Source organism: Bombus vancouverensis, chromosome 1, assembly GCF_051014615.1.
Source record: "Bombus vancouverensis nearcticus chromosome 1, iyBomVanc1_principal, whole genome shotgun sequence".
Taxonomy (NCBI): Eukaryota; Metazoa; Arthropoda; class Insecta; order Hymenoptera; family Apidae; genus Bombus; species Bombus vancouverensis.
Genome location: NC_134911.1, coordinates 19951144 through 19974648, shown reverse-complemented (window position 1 = coordinate 19974648; position 23505 = coordinate 19951144). Strand labels below are relative to the sequence as shown.

The 23505-nt window shown below is 38.0% G+C and overlaps 1 protein-coding gene across 1 annotated transcript in view; it reads right to left on the bottom strand.

Annotated features, from left to right (window-relative positions):
* Eip63E (cyclin dependent kinase Eip63E) overlaps window positions 1–23505 on the bottom strand; it is a 79026-nt gene that overhangs the window by 15694 nt on the left and 39827 nt on the right. The window lies entirely within an intron of this gene.

Below are 23505 nucleotides of genomic sequence, written 5' to 3'. Positions count from 1 at the left end.
CGATTTCTTTAGAAAAATTATTTTACTGCGAAGTATAAAGTGGTATTCGTGTCGCATCGGTCTTTGTTCTTAATGCTGGCTAGATTGGTTTATTAAAGAAGAATGTTGATATTTATTTATATTTGAAGATTCTTTTACCTAATTTTTCCTTTTTTCTTTTTGTTTTAGACTTTAGATCTTGTAATTGTCGCCATCTATCTTGGTACGTAGTTTAATTAAATTAAAAGGGATATACATATTGGCAGGATATCGCGTAGGTAGTTCGTTTCATAAATTTAATTTATTCGTCAATGTACAGCTACAAATACGGTAGTTATTAAACAACCGATGGAAACAATTGCTACTATTCAAAGCAAACATTCGGCTTCCTTAATCAGTACGGAAATACCAAAATAGCAACGTATAAAATGTGTCACATGATATATCATTTTCTATTAATATATTCTTTCCACGGGTTAATTTCCTGCGGTATGATCGCATACGTATTATGTAGCCCAAAGTCATACAAACTACCTAAGAACTTCAACCGTACTTCCTTACCCATACCAGGTGTACACAACTTCTATATAACCCAAAATCCTGTACCACGGCCGAACACCATATTGTACGTACAAACACGTTCCCAAACCATCGATCTCGTCATTCTTCCAAACGACGTTCTGTTACCCCCTATAAGGCATCCCTTATATTCCATTCACAAGCTGTAGCCAGCAGCTAACCGAAGAAGCAGTGAAAAAGGACGAGGCGAGACAAACAGGAGAAAAGAGGGAAGAAAATCCGACAGAAGCGGACGGGTACACGTATCGTGAGCCGAGGCGACGAATAATTCGCGGAAAGGCACGAGCAGGAACGCCGCCAGGAATTCCTGCTGGACGCCTGCTCGCTATCTCCGTCACCTCCTCCCCGGTCATGGAGCTTGTTCCAGCGAAAATCGTTCGGCTCGAAGCCAACCGTAGTCGGGGGTGTTTGACGACCATGGGACCAGAGGCGTCGGCGGGACAAGCCGGGCGTGGAAGAGAAGGGCGACGCCGCTAAAGCTAAAGCTGCCCACGACGAGAGGGACACTGGTGGCGGCGGCGCTTGAGGGGAGGGGGCAAAGGCATAGCGGTGTGGCGGCGGGGTAGGAGGGGGTGCGCGCTAAGGGTTCTAGGCGCGGGTGGAGGGGTGGGAGAGCTGCGCGGCTGTACGCGGTCGCGGGGAGGGGGGAAGGGGAGACACGACCATTGTTGAACGTCCGGCGGCGCCAGCCACTAGCCATCACGGCTACCACCACCATCACCGACTCGCGTCGTCTCACTACCACCATCATCGACGACAACCACCGTCCTCTCATGCATGCTCATGGTTCACGAGCTCTCGCGGCACCGTGCACCGCCAACCTGTACACCATGATTCCGGCTACGGTTTTCTATATATGTACGCGCGTGTATAGCATATCTATATATACGTGCACGCATATATGTATACATGCGCGAGGTGCCCAGCGCCGAGACTCTTTCGCCTTCTCGACTTTGCGTGCTAGCGCGTATACATACGACTCCACGCTCTCGTGGTCTTCCTCCGATCGCCGGTTCGTCGATCTCGCTCTCGCTCCTCGTGACTCTCTGGTTACTTCGGCGTCTCGTTACCGGTCGCCGGGACAAGAACCCATCCGTTGTCCGGCGCTACGGACACACAGCGAGCGGAGTCCTTTATTATGCGCTACGTTTCGGATACGAGTCCCACGAGACGTCTCGGTGAAATTGCGTTGGAGGAGGAGGCGAGGGAGATCTCTGATTCGTAGGGTGAGTCGGTACTGATTGCACGAACGCGGCGGTGAGGATACGAGGAAGGTTCCTATATGATATACAGAGAATGGATATATGACACGAGGAACGTTGATGTTAGAACTTCGAATGTATCTATTTTTGTCTTTCTTCGGGTTCCCTTCTTTGGCACCTTTATGTACTAATATGTCACAGTATCGTATCTTTTTTTGAATATGACAGGTATAAAACTTTTGTAAAAATGATTATTTCGCTGTAGCTGTTCTGATGTTACTTCACCATGCATGGGATTTTAAATGAAACAGCCTCGAATATCATTTCATCCCCACAAAATTACGTACATACAGTGTGAACTTGTTGTTTATTTCCTGTATCTTTTAATATATTCAACGTCGGTAAGGAATTCAATAAGAAGTAATTCGTTAATCGTTATGGTAGCTAAAAAAAACTCAAGGAAAAATGCTAACAAGGTTCTAGTGTCAGAATATATACGAAGCTTATGAATATATATCAAGCTTAGGTACGTTTGCACTTGAGTGTAATTCGCTGTGGGCCAGCTTGCCTCATGGTTATGTTTATGAACGTAGCGAATGTCCGTGCAAAGTTCACGGCGGCGGTGAAGAACCGAAAGAACCCGGGGTTGAACATGATACAAAATGTAGAGCAAAGTTCACATCTGCTACTGTGTATTTTAGAACTCGTTTACATAGTAGAGGTGTTTGTAGAATTTCAACGAACTAGCTATACTTCTGAGTTTTCCGTACACTCGAATCATTATCAGTTAAGAACGTCGAAAAAGATGAAAATTTCTAGAATTTCGGAAACGTTTTTAACATTTCTCAATAGAGATGAACGATATTTACGTTAAAATCAAGCAGATAAAACATTTTTACGTTTACATTCGATCGTCGAGCGAAAATGATGCACGAGTATGACACATCGCGATGAAATTTGTCAAGCACAGTTACACTCGAATACTCACGTACCTATTAAACATTCAAAATCTCCTATCTTTAAAACAAATTTATATACAAAATCTTATTCGTGTTTACATCTCATTTTCTCGCATAAATCGCTTTCTCATCGAACCCTGCAGTTACGAAGCATCTCGCGTAACAAGCACGCGTAACATTCTCCTATAGAAAGAAAATTAAAACTCTGCAGATAGAAGATAACGTTATCTAGTATCGGAAAAGGATGAGATCTTCGTGAGAAAGCTGCTTCATGGTAAAGCTGTTTTTTCATCGACATCTAACGAGGAAGAAGATTGAATATCTTCGCGAGCAAACTTTGTCGAATGTTGGATATTCAGGACAACAGGTAAAAAGAAAAAAATAGAAAAGTAGAATTTCTAAGAACAAGAAAGAAGAAAATATACTGCTGTAGCGGATAAAATAAGTTTATGCCGAGGAGAAACACGCGGCGAGAGTATAAAGCGGAGAACGCTGAGAGAGATGCGAGTGTGATAATCGGAAATGCAAAGCGTAACGGAGCGCGCCTCATTGCGCGTGAAATCTCGTCGTGATAAAGATTTTAGATACCACGGAATAGTTGGCCGAGTTGGAAGCCGCGATTTTCCATTCGGCTAAAAGCGAAGGCGTGAGTCGAGTCGATCGAGAGGAAGAATATGGGAGTTAACGGTAAACGTGGAAGAAATACGTAATTCGCGAGCTTTTGCTAATCGAGGAGCTGCAGACGACGACGCGCGCCGGATGTTCCGTTTAGCTGTCGGTGGAGCGCGAGACGAGCAAAAAAGAATAACGAGGAGAAATAGAAAATGATGTGGTAATAAGAATTGTGGATGTAATTAAAGCGCTAAGTAGCGTGTAAGACGCCGTGACGTTCTGACATGTTAACGCGATGGAATGGCAAGATAAAGGCACTTCAAGTCCTAGGTAAATATTTTTAACATAAAATGATGGGTTTCGTTTCTCTCTTTCTGCGATTAGTAAGAACGTATGGGTGTTTTTGCAAGATTGAAGTTGATTTTCTTTGAAGTCGAAACGTATTAATGTACTTACTTCGTGTTCAGCATACCATTTTGATTATAATTATTTATGTATGTATATATAGTATACTTGTACGCACATCAGTTCTATTGTATTATAAGTAACAGCTAGTATGGAAATATCGTTACATATAAACCTTCTATTTTTATAAAGCGACGTTAAATAAAAAATTAATATTTTTACTATATCTTTAGGCGAAGTTAAAGTTAAATCAGACTGTTGAATATCATCCAACTTTTCGCTGTTCTTTCAGATAGATACCGAAGACTTCGTATAGATTATGTGTATAATGACTTTTTATTTCGATGCCAAATCATAATACTTCAGCTGCTGTCAGTGCACAGCTATAATCAAAGTCATTATTACTCCATCAAACAAATCTTACAAAAAATTATTCCAATTTATAGCAGCTTTTTGTATCACGGGGAAAAAGCTATTAATAAATCATATTTTATCTAATCGACATAAATCAATCATCACCCTTTCTCGACCAGATACCATCAACGATTTTGCGTAAGTTAATCTGCATACGAGCGGTGAACTAAAACCATGGAATTTTCGATGCTTATCTTTGTCCTTTTGCAATAACGCGAAACAATAACGCATAACTTGACAATGCAGTAATCCACCTTCTAACATAGTTGGTGCGTACGTACGATTATCGAGCAATGACGATCGCGTATAATAATCAGTGTCGTTAGTTCGACGAACGTGAACGATATCTCGATGAAGAGATCGTTGGTGTTTGTCGATGCAGAGTCAACGCTAACCGGCACGAAGATTCCATGGAAAATTACAGGGAATAAAATCGAACGAAACGCCCGTGAGACTCGGGCACTTGCGCGGTTACATACCTGAGCAACCGGATCTCATTGACTTCTTGACCTTCGAGTTTAAGAAATGGAGTTCCCTTGACCTGGGAATAAATAAACTGACGAAACCGCTGCCCGGCAGTATCATTTTAGCCCAAGTGTATTTATACTTTTCCCCGGTATCGTGGCTCTATTACGCGTAAGCAAAGTATTAAGTGGTACCCGGTAATTGAAACTGGATACCGTGCACGCTGTTCCTTTATCTGTCATTACGGGATCGCGAGTCGGAGAACACCAGTTACCGGTAACGACCGCGAGCACCCGCTTTTAACCTCGTTTAATTTCGTTAATTAATTGTTACAATCGATCGCCTTCGGCGTCTCTATTTAAGCTTCCGTTTCTCGTTACACGTGTACCGAGCGAAAAACCGCGTTTACGTATATAGTCGCCGGGGTTATCTGGATATGTTACGAGCTTAATTAGCATGAGAAACGTAGCTTCGCATTAAGTTCCAAGGGAGATAAGTAAATTACTATATTCGAACGCTTTCTAACGAGTCGAATAGTCACGGATGAAAGAAACGTCGACTGGAAACGTTTCGTTCGGCCAGTGTATCATTACTTAACTGGAATTATTTTACTTACTTGCTGTTTATTTGACTTGAAGTATCTTTTTCAATTTCTATCCTCGTTTTTTGCTAGTCAAGATGGTTAACTCCAAGCTGCGTGTGATCAAGAATGCAGCTTGAAACCATTTTACTAATTTGCAGCTATTATCTTACTTCGCTTGAAATATCCTTTCAAGTTTCTCGAAGCTAATGTTCTTCCAACTATTCTTTGTCTCGAAGGAACAATAACTGTTATCTTCGTGTTTTTTTTCTTTCGCGATCTTTCTCAATGCCATTTACAGTATCCATTTTCCATTAGAAATCCACCTGAAGCCAGGTGGCTCGAATTCGATAAAATTATATATCAAATAACTGAATGAACTATTAACGCAAACTTGAAATGATTCGGGAGCTGGAACGAGATTATACTCTCGATTTATATGTTACGACATCGACCGCTTGCTCGATCGTTAATTACCCTCGGAAACGTTCAGTTTCCACTGAAATTCACGAGATAATTATTCCCGTGTTCCTATTTTCAGCTCGTGGGTCTCACTTATACGCGTCGTTTCGCTGGACACGTTTTTGGATCGTCGTTTAGTTTAGACGATCAGCCAATCTACACTCTCAACTGAGCAGTTTTCTACGAGAAAAAAAAGCTCAATGTCCGCCGTTAGAAACCGGAATAGTAACGCGTTACGTGGAAATTCTACGGAATACTAACGCGAGTCGAGGAAATCACTCGAATGCCGGACACGTAGCTCGTCTCACGAGCACCGGATCTTCATTGACTCTGGATAGCTCGAGTGTCATTCGAAATTAACCCCGGCGGACAGGGTAACATACTTGTTACGTAACTGGTCGATTGGGAATATAGATGTACTAAAACGTACTATGTAACCAAAAGTGTAAAATTACTTATCCAGTTGTTTTCTTCTAGTCTTAAGCCTCTAAAAATTTCTAAAGAGTCGCATGGCTTTACATTAACTTTTACATAAAGATTTTGTATTGTACGTTTGCTGTTTCTCGAGGCGCGTGAGGCTTTAAACGCCAATTGTAAGAAGCTTAAAGTTGGATGTTACATCTTTTCAGAAACGGTATACATGAGAACACGCTCCGATATTTGGTTCATAAAGTAAAGATCTTATGTTTAGTCGTGGGTACGATTTGCGTTTTGTAAAATTCTTTATTATATCAATAAATTAAAAGACATGACCAGAGTATATAATAAATCACCTACTATTTTTATTATTAATTTCAAATTAATGTTACAAATATCAATAATATTCTTTAGTTTCGATAGTATCTTGTATCGGGAATTCCAATTTGATTTTTTCTTTAAATTCTTCATTTCTATGAAATACATGGAGATTTCAAATTTTAGATAGCGTACTTCAATAATAATACACCGAAAATTATAGCGTGAGACTTGTATCAGAGAAATAAAAAAAAAAAAAAAATAAGAGGAAAGTTATATAGAAAAAAATCCATAACGCAAGGGAAGTATATATTTTACAAAAATCATGATAAAATTTCTCCGTTACGAATCCTTTCAAATCTATAGATCAAGTTACCGTGAACGATTGCGAATTGATCCTACTGATCTCTGTTAGATATCAGCTTGTCACAGTACGATACGATACGATTGTAACTATCTATTATAAATGTCAGCGCATCGCAACTTTTCGAAATATTTTGTGTATTAGCCATCAGTCATTCTCGACCTTTGCCTTTTAATTACCAGCCCTTCTTCTTATGCGTCATTGCGTTTCTACGAAGACGTAAATAACAGGTCAACGAGCTAAGTATATTTTCTATCTTTTTGATTTATATCAACTACACGTACTTAACACCAATGCCGTTAGATCAACGTTTATAAAGCTTGAACTTTACCATAACGTTACTTAAACGATATTTTTATCACTGCTACACTGAAAGGAAATATCATGGTAACAGGAATAAAAGAAAAGGTATCAAGGTTTCTAGGTTAAAAAAAAGATGGTAAGATGACTCGAGTTGGAACAAGATCAGCAAAAGATAAGAGGCAGACACGTAACTATAAATTAGATTATGTAAATCACCGATGACGTGCCATTGACTGCGACCCGATACAATTTGCAATCGAGTCGCTTTCATACGTAACGAGGAACTGAACTGGAATTGGATCGAAAATAACTGCGACATTCCTCCGGGGCCGATATCAGTTCGATGTTTTTAACCGTGACCAGACGCAATAGAACGCGCAACGCACGGTTTTAAATAAACCGTAATCGTGCACGCATTACATAAATCTTTTTCGAGCCTGGACAAGTTAATCGGCCATTTTACGCCGCGAAGAGGTGCACCAACGAGTCGTATAAATTATCGAGTAATTGCTCGACGACTTTTCCGAGGGAACGAGAATGCGTGTCGTTCGATGGTACTATCGCGTTGGTAACAGAGACAGATAGATACTTGTTCGTATACATATAACGATCGTGGCGAATCTTATAAAACGCGATCTGGTTAGCGAGACCGATCAAGCTGTAGTTTTCAACTGCACACGGTACAGCCATGAATGCAAATAAGGATAAACTTCGTGTCGTTAAAGGTTGGAGAAAATGATCTTTCGAAGGAACGTTACGCAGGAGTAAAAAGTAAAAATAAAGAAGAAATAGGAAAGTCGAACGGACGACGAAGGTATGGTTTCGATATAAAAACACGAATCGTTGTGATATGCAAATATATCGGAGAAATGCGAAATGCAAGATGATCGAAAAAAAGGAAATGATCTTTCGACAGAACGTTATACGGGAGTAATAAAGTAACTGAAGAATAAAAAGAAAACTCGGACGAGCGATCGAGGTACCGTTTCCACGTAAAATCACGAATCGAATGGAGAAACATTGTAGTATGCAAATATATCGAGGAAACGTAAAATACGAAAAGGTTGAAGAAGATCTTTCGAAAGAACTTTATATTTACAGAAATAAGAAAAAAAGAAAATCGAGGTTTCGGTCGTAAAATTACGAATCATATGGAGGATCATTGCGATATGCAAATATGTTGGGGAAATGCAAAATGCAAAAAGGTCGGAGAAAATGATCCGTCGAAAGAACGTCATATGGAAGTAAAAATGGAAATAAAAAGAAAAATGAGAAATCGAGCGAATGATCCAGGTACCGTTTCGACGTAAAATCACCAATCGAATGCAGAGAATCGTTGTGACATGCAAACACGATCCAACACGAATACTCGAAATGCAGTTTCGTTGTACGCTTTGGAACAGCGTCAATCAGAGCGTGAATTCATCGATCGCGCCTCGCCCCTTTTATTTGCTTCGCGATTCGTCCTCGATTAGCTGAAAAGGAAGAAATCCGTCATTTCACGGGGATTCCAGAATAAAAACAGCTTGGTCGTCTCTGCTGCCGTTGACAGTCGGTGCCACTTGCGGTACCACTGGAAAATGGGACAGAGGAAATTTATACGTACGCATCCCATGCTTCACCTGTCTTCGGGTAATTAACATAAATCACAATGCGGAGGAGAGCGAAATTACGATTAACCTCCTACATTCTGTGGTCGGTTATTACGATGTAAAATATAGAATGACTCATGGTGAATTATATTTGTCCCTTGTTAGTAGAATATCATTATCGTATCTTAATTATCAGAGAAGACACGGAAAACTCTACAAACCGATTTTAATTTAATTAACGTTTATACCGTTTAATTTCTGTCTAAATTGTATCGTTCGTGTATCGAATGTGATTTCATTCGATTCGGCTGGAATAATTAAACGGCGAATATATTACGTTGTATTATGCATGCTTGACGTTTGCACAGTGACATTTTCGCCTCGATTCGAGAATTATAATTGCTATCATGGTTCGTCGAATATACGATCTATCTTCTACTATATTACGATTATAATTTTATCATTTCTACTTATATATTCTACTATAAATGAAGTAACTGATATAATTTAACCGAAGAAGAAGCTATTTGATTTATTCATACTGAACTAATATCGTCGGTAATAAATTTTAAATATTTCTATTGAACCGTTGTATACGATACCATCGAATCTTTAAATATAATCATCGAATATTGGATATTTTTTTTAATTTCTAAAAAATACAATTTAAATATTACGAATTACGAGTAGTAACTTTTTCCTTTGCATCAAAGAAAGGAGAAGAAGTACTCAATAAAGTATAAATAAATTTGTTGTAATTAATATGATTAAGTAACGAATACGCGTACAATGTTTCAACTAAAACATAATCAAGCGATATCGTTTTTAAATTCGCCTTCTGTATCGGCTCGAGCATCTGAAGCTGTTTGGTTTCGGTGTAAAGTCTGGTTCGTTGTACATGTGTTTTCATAATGGAATTGTATCATAAATCATAATTTATAGTTTTATAACGTCTTATGACTTTCTACCTACTAAGGGCCATATGTAGAGAGTGTCCCAAACTTGAAAGTCCCAACTGAGAGAGTCTAATCTGCTGGCAGAAATCCGAAACAGATGTTATACAAAGTTTGTCAATAAACGCACTGTCGCAGAGAAATAAAGGAATACTGTGCGCATGAAGTAGGTAACGACGCAGCTATCGAAGGTCAATAATTGTTCTTTGCTCGTGTCCGAACACAAGGGCAACATTTTGAAATATGAAATTAAAAGTACCAAGTAAGCATTTTTATTGTATTATTGTATTCCATAATTATTAACGACACAGAATTATTTTTTTCCACCCAACTCATGTGTGCTGTGATGGAGAATGCATACGATATTCGTGTATAGCCATGAAACAAAGCGTTTACTGACAAACTTTATATAACATTTCTTTCTTCTTTTTTCCCGTAAATCAAGTCTGGAAAACCCTTGACTGTTTAAAGTTTGGGACTCCCTGTATATTCTTCTTTAAAAGACATATGTACGATCAAAAATATAGGCATACAGAAAGCAGCTGTCTCTTTGTTGTTACAATCCCTTCGACTTCTCCTCTTATCACCAATAAAATAGTTCGTTGTTTCTATTCGTCCCTCGTTCCAATTTCAATACGATATTATTCGTTGCGACGTACAAGTACCGATTATATTAGTATGTGCATTATCTTTTAGGCACAAAAGGATCATTTTCCATAAGTTGGAAGAAAGAAAGGGTTACCTGTCCGGCGTACAAAAAGCCACGTTTCCTTCGTGATTTACCGATTTCACCAGGAATCCATAGACCTTTTGAATGGGACGAAACGAAACGCGTCTGTTCTTTGTCGGTCTTGCGCGTGGAAACGCACAGCCGCTGCGGACGCATTCGTCAACGGGTGACTTCAAACTGCTCGTCGCTATTATCTCATGCATTATGAATGATTCATGAACGATCACGGCGTTGGCTACGTGGCCTGTTTTTGTAAAAATCATAGATTTTCCTCGGTGTACCGTTTCCGAGAACGACATTCACGACACGTCGGTTTTCGGAGCGAACCAGAGGAATTTCGAAAGCGACACTATGTTTGTTATGCTGCATATGCGATACTCGTATCGCAATATTCAACGTTCGTGTTAAAATACGCGAGTACGGTTATATTAATATTTGGTATTCCAGCTGACTGAACAACGTCACATCGATTTGGTTTCTTTGATTAACACGTTAGCCAGCTATTTATTTAGAAATATTTCCGTCGAGTTGTATCTTCGGCGATCTTTAATTGTTGAAGAAGCCGAAAAACCTTTTGTTTCTAAATATACGTGCGTGTATTATTATGCGCAAGAGTATGAACATTTGCTCTGTATTTTGTAATACGATAGATAGATAGACGAGATTCAAAAAACGATAGCAAGCTTTCTTAACGTAAAAGTTCATATGTAATGTGAATCTATTCTCATCCTTGTTCCATTCGTGTTTTTGATAAGATATACATGGATCTATTTTTTAATCAGATTTACTTGACACTATATTTCTCATTATATTAAGTACGTATCTATCTTTCCATTTGTTACTATTTTATATAATACCTTATTATATCGTAACTAATATATAATTGTACAAATTTCGTAAAGTTCGAATTATCAAAAAGAGTAGTATTTAAAATACTATAAAGTTTATTATATATAAAGTTGTAAAAATGTAGTAAATAACGATGGCGAAGAATAAACGTATACTAATTATTTCCGACGAATAATTGTCGAAAAATATTTCGTCGCAAGAATTTGCGAAAAAAGCAAATCTTCGCTAACGCATATGATACGCAAAAGAATCACGTACGGTAGCACAACTAAGCACGTAAACAGAATATCGTATCTCAAATAAGCGAATTATTTGCTGCTTCACGAGAGAACACCTGAACTAATTACGCGAGAATCGGTTTGCGTAAGCGATAAAATGTTTTTTAGGGAAACAACAAAGCTATTACGTAATTTTTCGTTATATACCATGCGGTCGAATCGCGTGTACGTGTATATACACGAAGATGCACTTTATCAGACAAGCTTTATCGAGATAAACGAATCAAGAAAAAGACAAGATATCACGATAAAGAGGCTCACGACGAACAGTAAAGAAATATTAAAAATGAAAGAAACGTACGATGTAGGCTTTTCTCAAAAGAGTTCAACGTAAATTCTTATGAATGATGAAATGGCAAGCTGCATTCGTGTATGTCAGTTGTTCATAGAGCATTCTGTATGAGGCAACCTTGCGATAAGATTACGTGAAATTGTCTTTAATTATTTTTATTCTTTAAAGATTGTTACGTAGTACACAAATAGTTTCATTGAATAAGTAATAAGTAAATTAAAAACGCGTGTACACCGTGATTAAAATTGCAGAATGTAAAATTAAGTAGCTTGTATGAAAAGAAATTTGCATATAATATAGAGGTTTCTTAAGCTAACTGTTCTGTGAACTGTTTCCAACGAATATCGAACGAACGAGTATCACGTAAATACGATGGTAAGTACATATTCCAAGAATAATTAACATGTCATCATTATGTGATTCTTGACGCAGTATATACAAAATTATCTGTAACCTTATGTCGACGTTGCTTTTACTGTACTTCAACTTGTCCAGCGTTCTTTAGTCTTCTGCGTACCTCGTGTTTCTTCCTTCCGAACTTTACAACTTATTTGTCACTCGACGTTTACGTCATGTATGACGTCCAAGTAAATAGCAGTACTTACTTAAATGATTTCTTCTGCCAGTAATCAATGCCCATAAAGGAAAAAAAGAATCTCTACGTATAAAATGCTAGATAGATAGAGTATCAAAAAATACTCTAATCTTTTAGTTTTCTATATTCAACAATCTATTTCTCTACCAATGTACTTTCCGATTTCGTATCCTGTAAAGTTTTCTTTCGCGTAATCTATTTTATCGTTTCCATATTTATTTGTTTTTATTGTATTATTTTCTCTATTGTCCCGTTAAGATTACATTTATAACGCAACGAGTAAACTAAAAAAAATACCTTTGATTGAAATTTCGATTGAAACCTGACTCTAATCCACTTTAAATCATAATTCTCTAAAATTAAACCTCCATAACCAAAGTCCACTGCTTTCTTAAAACCATTTACGTCTCTTAATACTCTTTCAACGATGCGAATAACGGTTCTCTAAAATCAAACCTAATCCAACAAATTGGAGAGTGCGAAGAATCACACTTATATAAGCTAGCTGCTCCAAATTCTCAACTACTTAACAGGCACCCATACATATAAATACGTCTCTCGGTAAATGTCACGTCCTTTTACGTTTCTCCAGCCATCATCCTATTAATAAATGATTATGTATCTCGATAAACGTTCGCGGTCCTCGAAATAGCGTACGCTTTCGAAACTTCACCGCCGTCGGACAAGGAACATCTTCGCGAGCCTCGAGTGCTGCACGTGTCGAGTGAAATGTAATCGTTGAAATTTACGTGGCGCGAAAACAAGCTACGTGCCAGAATGCAAAACGAACGAACGAACGAGCACTAGCAGAGAAAGAAGATGGTCGTGACTGCGAAAGAAATTGAGTCACACCTACTCGGAGGTGCACGATTGTGTACGCGATTTGGTTTGTGATTCACCGAAAGGAAATGATTTGACGGAATCGATCGACGCTCGTCCAGGTGTTTCGGTCAGCTGTACTGACCACGCACTTGAAGGAGTTCCGTTCGTGGCAAAAGAATCGGCTTATCTAGGTACCGCGATAAGGAATCGCGATTACGCTTGTAAGTACACCTTCGGTACAGGTGAACCGAAATTCTACGAAGTTTCGTCGAATCTCGATATCTATGTCGGGTTTCGATAAACCACTCGACACAATTTTTCTGTTATTTTTTTTCAGCTACTTTCCTCGACGCTGTCTACGTTGTTTGTTTACAGCCAACGACTTTTTCTGCTTAGCTCCGTGCATAGATATCGATAGGACGTTGTAGGAAAACTACGAAACTGGATTACGATGCGATCGTACGTTGTCGAGGCTAGTTAATGTCGCTTTGCAATTATTTTAAATTCGAAGGTTCTCGTTATTGATGACATCGAGTATAGCGTCAATAGTTTTAAACGTGTAAGAGAAGTTTCAAATATTTCACGAATAGTACTCCTAATGTTAAATAACAATGCTTTGAATTTTTCATGAATCTGAAACACTGAAGAATCTAAAATTCTGAACGAATCTGAATAACACTACTTAAAAGGAAAATATATAATGTAAATTGCGATTAGTCTGCTACAGTCGTCATCTAATACGATAAATAGTATAAATCTCTTCAATGGAATTATTTATCCTTTAGATAGAATACTGGGAATATTAACGAATCTCCCATATAATCTTTCTCCGTCTCGCAACACCAAGACAGTTTATAAAGACAAGAAATCGTAGGAAAATACTCGATAAAAGATGTACTTTACTCCAACCTCGGCTTCACTCGTACAAATGAATGAACTCAACGTGGTGACGCAAGTATCTATAATCTGACATGAATTTTGAATCTGGATAAATATCGAAATAGATTGAACTAGACAGAGATTCGATAGAAGACTGTTCACGATAAACAGGTGCGTCGCGATGCGATTTTATCGAGTCGTCTCACACTTCTTTTAATCAAGCCACCAGGTGTTACACCTATCGCAACAATCATATAATCCAAGTGATCTGAAAGAAAAGGGAAAAGAATTCATTTCGTCCATTGTTTTAGATCTTCGATGATTTTCTTCGTGAACATTTGAGTCACGTAATGACTGAAGAATTCTCGAGGTAGTGACGTTTCAAACATCACGCAGACGATGTCCAATGAATGGTCGCTTCTATGTATGTATTTCGTGATAATATAAATTAAGTTAGTATGAGTATGTTCCGTGTAGTAGAAGTTCGAATATATCAAACTTGTCATTATTAATTCCAAACTAATTTTTATATATTTCAGAATTTAACAATCGTTAATTTTTTATTTATTAATATATTTAAATCCTCTCAATTATAGTTCCATCTTTCCCACTTTTTTTTTTTTTTTAAACAAGCAGGAATTAAATTTCCTATTAGAAGAATAGCTACATATCGTAATCCTGTATTATTCATTAACTTTCTACAGTTTATCAGTTTTACTTCTTCCTCGAAATCTACTCGAAGAAAAACTACTACGATTTTGATTTCATTCAAAATTGATGAATTTCTTAAAGTTCATGAATTTTAATGTCTTTCCATTTTTTTAAACAAACATGTCAGACATCAATTTCCTATTCGAACGACAACTATTCTAATATTTTATTATTTACTAGTTTCTGACAGTTCGTCGCTTGAATTTTATTCAATCGAAATCTCGTCAAGTTTTCTCAGAACCTGTTCGAAGGACAAGCATTTACTAATTTCAAGTACGTAAAATTCTTAAAGTTCGTCAATTTCGGTATCCTCTCCTTCGCACCAAACGAATCAATGAATGATACATAAGTACCTACATATGTCTATGTCTATATATAGACACACGTCCATACATATGTAAGTACCTACCGTGCGATAATGCAGGCGAGAATGTAACGTAAGCCGACGTGTACGAATACGGGTCGATCGAACGCACTTCTTCGCGCCTGAGGATCGGACGTGGAAGAAAAAAAGCAGACGCACGATCTTTGGCGCAGATACTCGTTTCTCCTCGATACGAAGGTCGAGTCTGCACAAAAACATTTCGTAACGCTTTATGATAAACGAAAGGCTGAAAGGTCGGTTACGTAATTAGACGTATGACGGTGCAGTTTCGTTTCCATTATATCGACGCTAAAGACACGCATCGTTCGATCGAGCTTACGATCCGTACCGATTTTCCGCATACCAGAGCGGTAAACTACGGTTGCCGCTGGGAACAATCTTTCTCTCCTTCGTTTCTTTCTTTTTTTTTTTTTTCGTTTACGAAACTATCGCGCGAACAAAGATTGCTCAGAGTCACGTAACGCTCGCTAACAATGAGAGATGAGTATGTGGCGCGTTCAAAAATGGAGCGATCGGTATGACGTTAGGAGAGATTGCGATGTCTTTATACGGACGTTCATCAGTTTACCGCTCGAGGATTTCGATTTGGTTAATCAAAGTTTACAACTGCGTTTGGGTAATTAGGTCACTATTTACTATTTATCGAGAAGTTTTGCAAGAATATTGTATGGAATTCTTAAGGCCGAAGTAAAAGGAGGAATGTCTCCTACACGGTATTTTATAAATTATCACCTAGTTTCGTCGAATCCTTCTCTCTTTCCATGATTTCTATTTTCTATAAATCTTCATTCTCTGTATAACAATGGTTTATCGGTTTATTAGTAATGGAGGATCTAGTTTTGGTTAATAAACGATCACTATCTGGTTTGAATAATTAGGTCACAGTCTGCCAAATTATTAAATAAATTCTGCAAAGCATTACTCACAATTTTTAAGGTCAAAGTACGTGAACTAAAATTTTGTATACGTTTCATAAATTATCGTCTAGTTTCTCTTTGCGATATAAATAAAATTTAAACTTTCTCAGAATTGGTAATAGATTAGAATGTCTGCATCATACGTAATGTATTGTGTATGATATATTCCGTTTTATGCATTGGAGACAGGCCGTAAAGCGTTAGTCTTTGTTCACACTATGAGTGTTATCGGTGTAATATTGGTTGGGCTATACAGGATAATTCATAAATGCATGTGCATATCTCGGTAGGAGAATCTATGGAAAGAAAACGAGTAAAAAATGTCGTACGAACACGTGTCCGGTATACCTTAGTTTTCGAGTACGAGAGATTAAAGAAAATATTCGATATGGCCTTCTCGTGTGTGGACACACGTTGCTGTACGAATTACGTACAGACCTTATCTAATGTTTACATATAATGTTCGTACCAGATGGATTTCGGACTATTTGAAGAATATGTGGTATTTTGGAGCGAGTGCGGAACTCGATTCTACGAGTGCCTTCGTGCAGTAACATCTGCTGAGATACGAGACGGTCATTTCGCATATTTTCTTTAATCACCGATAACTCAAAAACTAAGGTATGTCGAACATATGTGACGTTCTTTACTCGTTTCTTCTACTTGTATAGATTTCTTCACTGAAGCGTGGACATGCGTTTATGAATCACCCTGTATATTTCTCCGGCAGCCGGAAGGCGATCAGTACCCTTATACGAAATGATGTTTGACAAATCGATTCATACATTGACAATAACTTTCGTACCAATGGATTCGCAAATTAAAAATCGCTATATTTCGTCCTTGTTCGTCGACTACTATGGGAAGACGCAAAAATAGTTAAGCAAGAGGTGACGCCCCGAAACGAAGTTTGACCTATTTTCCCAAACTCTTAGCCGCAGAACGAACCAAAAAAATATTTCCCCTATAATTAGTCCACTTGCGCGATATAATGATATAACAAATATAAATATAATATATAAATAAAATTGAACATTCCTCTTCGATAGCATCTTACGGTATCGCTATTGAAACACCTCCACGCGAATTACTTCTCAAGCCACCAACAACAAACTACCACAGCAGAACGTACAGCCATTAAAATTCCCGAGATAGCTCGATATTTCACGTAATTACGCGGCAGTGTCGGCCGAACGACGAAGTCAGGTGTGCCCAGGAGTCCATCTATTAACGCGCGAAACTTGGACGAGAGTCGTGGTTCGTCGATAAACTCGATCGTAGACCAACGTTCTCGTTGTTCGATCCGACGATTATAAGATCGGTCGTCGCCGTACGATGCGCTCTCCTAAGTACGATTTGTCGCGAAGAAAGGCTAGAGAACGTACCCACACCTATAATTAGCGTACTCGCGTGCTCGCCCCTTGGAAATCGGGACGGCACGATTGCGGACCGGTGAAACTGCTCTCGCATCTCTTGCAGCTGGCGCGCACGCACCGGCCGCGAACGACCCCAAAGCGAGCCGGTAATCGTGTGCTTCCTGCCGCATCGCGTCCGTCGCTCGTCGCGATAGCATGCGTAGGTACTCACCTCGTACACACGCTCGGTCGTACACTCGCGCGAATAAATTTACGCCGCCGACGAGGCGTGCGCGCGTGCAAGGCTGCCGCCGGCGATTCTTTCGTTTCAGAAAAAATCAAGGAAACCAGAGAGACTGTATCGTTTGTGGCTCGTCTCTGCTGCGCGATCAGCGGAAAATGAAGGATTCGCTGTTGGATTTATGGTCGGGGCAATCGAACGAGATACGGTTGGTGGAAATGTTTGATGGATGAAACTTGCGGATTCTGATGTTCAGGGGGTTGGCTGGTGGTTAAAGTAGATGGATCTGGTAGATATTGGTGCTGTGATATTTAGATCTCGATATCTTATGATTTGATGTAGTTGCACAAATTATGTCCGAACTTAGGTTGTTTTGATATTGCATCAATTAAATTTATCGCAACGAAGAGTTACAGGTATTTTGATTTTGCGATCGGCGAAAATATGAACGCTCCTTTGGGAAAAAAATCACGTTGGTATGGATGACTATGTAGATTACATGTATTAAAGGTTACGGTCTTAATGTTTCAAAGATAAGTAGAAGATATTGTATAGCATGTTGAAACGTATAAACAGGGGACAATTTAATTTATTTGCCCCGATAAATGAATCTTCATTTTTTAATTTAATCGTAATTTTAATTACACGAAAGACGAAGAATTATTGGAAAAATAAAGCATTTTAAAGTAATGAAATAAATTTGAAATATTCTTTATTATCGATGATTCGTTGGAAAGTACTAGATTCGTTTGAAAGCTTGGTGTTGTGTTAAGCGATAGTAATTGATTTGACTGCAGTGGACAATTGAATGATGAATTGTTGGTAGCAACGTGAAAAAATAATTAAAATATCGAAGAATATTGAAAACACTCGGTACAGTCTGATTCAATAAAAAGCAATAACATCCGATCTACTTCCTAAACAGAAATTCGAATACATTAGTATTCAAATTTATCGTCACTGATTCGGAACTATTTTTCACATGCTTTAGAATCTAATAATTGACCTATAAATCAAAGACAATTTCTCAAGCAAATTCGATATCCAGTTACTTCTGTCTAGTCAGCGACAAAATTAACTTTTTTCCAAATTTTTTCAATTTTATTCAAAATGAAATCACATTTCCTCAACATCTACTGGAAGATCAGCTATCGTAATTTCATGCTGACTTTATTCGTTAATCTGCATAACAATACATTAAAGTTTAACGATTTTAGTCCACTTTCGTTTTAACAAATATTTTACCAAATTTCCTCAAAATATATCTGAAATTTAAAAAATAGCTGTTACAGTTACTATATGCGTTAAATTATCGTTTAAAACTTAACGAATTGTCAAAAGCAGTAGTATCGTTGTTGATTGACTAAAATTAGAAAATTTAACTGCATTCGCCAGGCGAATAATCCCGCTATTCTCGCAAACGAGAGCCGTAAAAAAATAAAAATAGAGTTACGTCGAAAGGTAAATCGACGAAACCCGTTCTGCTTGGTAGGTAAATCTCTTTTTTCGCGATGCACAGAGTCGAAGGAGGAAGGCATGGGAGTGCCCCACGAAAATTATTCCGTGGAGTGTATCTTGGCATCCGATGATTGTGCGCCAGAGGCTAGAGTGGTCTCTCGGAGTGCACGTGCGCCTTGCACGTGTTAGCTGTGGGGCGACCCTCCCGATTCCTGACTGCCTACAGACTGTAACATCGTATCAGGGCCACGCCGGCTATAACTATATACCCACACTTGCCTCGTCGTACTTCATCTCTCTTCCTCCTCGTCGCTCCCTCGTTCAGCCGCGATTCCACTTTACGATCTCTGTCCTCTTCTATTCTGACGCGGTGCTAATTGTAAGCGCAGAGCTTCTCAGCCGTCACGATCGCGGGAATACGCAGGGAAATCGTGGAATCGGGAACGACACGATCCAATGCTATCTTCCTTTACGATCTACTAACGCGTTTCGCTGCAATGCGATTCGATAGGGGCGTTTTTCAACTGTGCAGAGTTTAAGTCCTTTCTTATCGTCTGCTTTTTGTTTGGTGTCTTCTGCACAATTTAAATGTTGTTAGACGTGGACGTTGTTACTAGGAATGGTCTTTTCGCTACTTTTAAAATACTTTAGTCACGATAATTTGATAATGAGGAATAAACGATGACAACAAAATGGAATTTTTCTTATTATAGTCTGGTAATTGTATTGAATTAATGAACTTTTAAGTTGTTTGGTTATCGTTCATTGTGATTTTCATTGATTCAGAGATTAAGTATTTTAGACTTGATCGTTCTCTATGTTCTACTTGTATTTTTCACATTTTACTAATTAATTTTATATTCGTTATACTTTGACAAGTAAAATGTCTGTAGAGTGTAATAAATTTTGATTCTGTTCGATGGATTTTTTTTCTTGTATTTTATGAAAATAAATAACGATTATGATAAAATGGAATAATTTATATTATAATATACGGCTATCGAATTGATGGATCTTTTTATAGCGTCGTATATTTTGCAGAATTCGATATCATTAGAATTTCAAAGTGTATCATAAATAATCATTCTTCGTTATAAGAAAGTAAAAAATAACGGTAATGAAAGAACGATAAAAAACGATTAATTATATTGCTATCTCGTTGATGCTTTAACGCTCTAATACCTTAATACAAAGATGACAATAATAGCAAAATCGAGGCGTTTATATTCCCAAGAATGCCAAAGGACGATCAGTTACGATAAGCTAATTTTAAATTCATACGTGACCTCATACACGCCACAAATTAAGTATCATGTGCGACTTCTTTTCCTCCTCAAAAAATCCTTCAATATCCGGTTTTACACGGTCGACTTCGTGGTAACCGGTTCAAACGTGCATATGTCAGGAAGAGAATATCTTTTACAAGTTTGCTCCCACAGTGACGCGACGTACCAATAGGTCGCTAATTAGGAAATAGATAAATAGAAACTAAGTTATGCGTCACTGTCGAAACACGAACGTTGATGTTTCGAATGATGGAGACAAATCAGGACAGCACCTCCCCTTTCCACTAATAACCTCCATTAGTCTAACTTTGACTGATCTGAAATTTTTCTCGAGAGATCTTAATGAACCCATCGATCGGTATCTAACAATTTCACCGATCTATCTAAAAAAAAATTACCTAATTTTTCTTCTTACCTAAGGAAGAGCTGCAAATATACAGAGAGTGTTTTAAAATATTATCCTCGTTATTTAGAACAGAGCGTACGGTACTTACGGGTTATGTATATGTACGTACGAGTTTTTCCAGTGTATGGGGTATGGTAGACATGTAGCTAGGTACATACGAATTTTCTCCACTTCAGTAGACAAATAGGGAAAGTGAAATTTCATTCCATTGTTTCATTGCTGACTCAAATAATATTTTGAGACTTTTGAATTATATTTTTGTTTATCTTGTATTAACCGAGAAAGCATTTAATGAATATAATCTTAATTTTAAACACTTTTTAAGAGCTTAATACCTCTATAATACCCTTACGTATATCTAGGTGCAAATGAAATTTCACTTTTGAATATTTCGTCGAGACTAAGAGAATTTTGAACAATTAACTTTAAAATAAGAACGTTACAAGCAATCTGCAATTTTTTCCAAACTTCTGAAACCTTCGAACGGATGTTAAAAAAAGTGGACAAAGTGTAATAAAAAGTACATAGAAGTACCGTGATATTAATAGAAAAATGTAGTATACTGATCAATGGATCTTCTCATACCTGATAATAATAATAATCGGACAGACAGACATTCTCTACGTCACTTATCTCTTTGTCATTCGACGTGAGATCGAGACACGAAAATAACCGGTTAATTTATACGACCGATTATTTCAGCCAGTATAAAGAGTGGCTCGCAATCGGGCGAGCAATAAAAATACACTCGGCTCCGAAACGGGAGACAAAAATCGCGGCATCGCGTCGCGGCGAGGATCCGCTATTTGCGCAGCTGTTCAAACGGGTCGTACCGCGAAAATACTACACCTCGCCGCCGGTTTTTAAAATATCCGTCAAGTGACGAGTGCGCATTTGCTACGTGCGTAGAACACACCCGTGTCCACGGCCTAGTCATTAACACGGTGAAGAAACGCTTCGTGACCCGTTTTTCGTTGTAAGAGCCTAGGAGGGCCGTTTGTTCTTCGGTTTAACCAAGATCTAGAGCACTAGGTACGTCGATGGCTTCTTCACCTAGCTACGGGAACCGGAGGCCGTTCCATGGAGAACAGAGCCGCTCATTGTACGGCTAGACATTGAATTTTATTATTTCCAACGCACAGCTGTGCGATGCCCAAGCCAGAAAACCAGTCGAATCCCATTAAGACCGAGACAATTGTTTCTTATTCCCCTTTCATTCTTTGCCGAATGAATGCTTAAGCTGTGCTTCGCTACCTGCGTGCATGCTGCACGTCTGTCCGTATACAGTTGTCCGTTTTCACGGTCATCGTTGCCGCGCCGTGAAATTCATTTGGTCTCGAGTCACTTACGAGGACCGTTCAACGTGAAATCTATACGAAGCCTGGAATTCTGCCGTTTCTGGGAATTGTTTCCAAGTAAATGCATCAGGTAATTCAGATATGCCGAATACCGTCCAAGGTACGTGGTTGGTCACGAGGAACGTTCGGTTTGCTCATTCGCTGCGACACGACCAGACGTTCTTGCCGATTTTCGGCACACAATGCACAGTACACCATATGGTTTTAATTTGAATATACGCAGCTGATTGGGAAGCTAAGAGTGGCTGCGAAAACAGCCGTAGTGTACATAGCCCAGGTACACAGAAAATGGCCCATAATCTAGGGCTTAACAAAAACTAAGCGAAAAGAAAAATAACTACTAAAGAGTGGGCGTCGTATTTTTGTAAATTAGGAAGATTAGTTTTGTTGGGAAAATCCCGAATTAACATTAGAGACCCGTATGCTTGACCTTGTCGTTTCCATTCCCTATATCTCCATATGTTCTGTCTTAAGCACTCAATGATGTTTCAGGTTTTATTGCTGCAATATTATGTACGAAAAGTATTGTACAATGTTGTCATTTTTATCTATTTTATTTATACTTATTGAGAAATTGGAAATTCGTGTATAAACTCTAATTTGCGCGATGAAAAATAAATTAAGGGAATCAATGTATTTATATATTTCATTAAGAGATATTCTTCTTTGTAATTATTTAAGATTATTATTTCTTTGTAATTCGACTTTACTGTTCGGTGTATTTTGAAATAAAATATATGAATTACATATGTATTAATTTTTAGAAATTCATATAAGTAGAACGACTGATTATTACACAATGTATGTTATGTATCTGTAACAGACAATTGAATATGACGCTAATGAAGAAAATTGTAGAATATAACTGGATGTTTGTTAAAAATATACACACAGTAAAGAAAATTGTGTACTATCAAAATGACCATTAATGAGGTCCTAGGTAGACTGAAATCTCTAAGATTCTAGTGTTATAGATGTAACAAAATAGGGATAGGTTGTTGCCTGTATCGAACAAGAATTAAACACACTTATTACGTATATTATTGACATATCGCTCTTATTCTAATTTAAATAAATATTTGTTAACATCGTACTCATATAGTCAATTTGATAATTGAAATAATTTTTTTAAATTGCAATATTATTGCAGTTGACTAGAAACTCGGTTAAATCGATTTAAATAAACATCGTATATTATTATTATTATACCGTTGTGTCGAAACATTGTAAAAGAAAGTTCATTTTGTTGCTCTTTGAAGCATCGTTATCTCGTAAATCCAAATGAGAAGAAAAACAAGATAAAACGAACGAGTACGGTAAGCATAGATTTCCATTAACC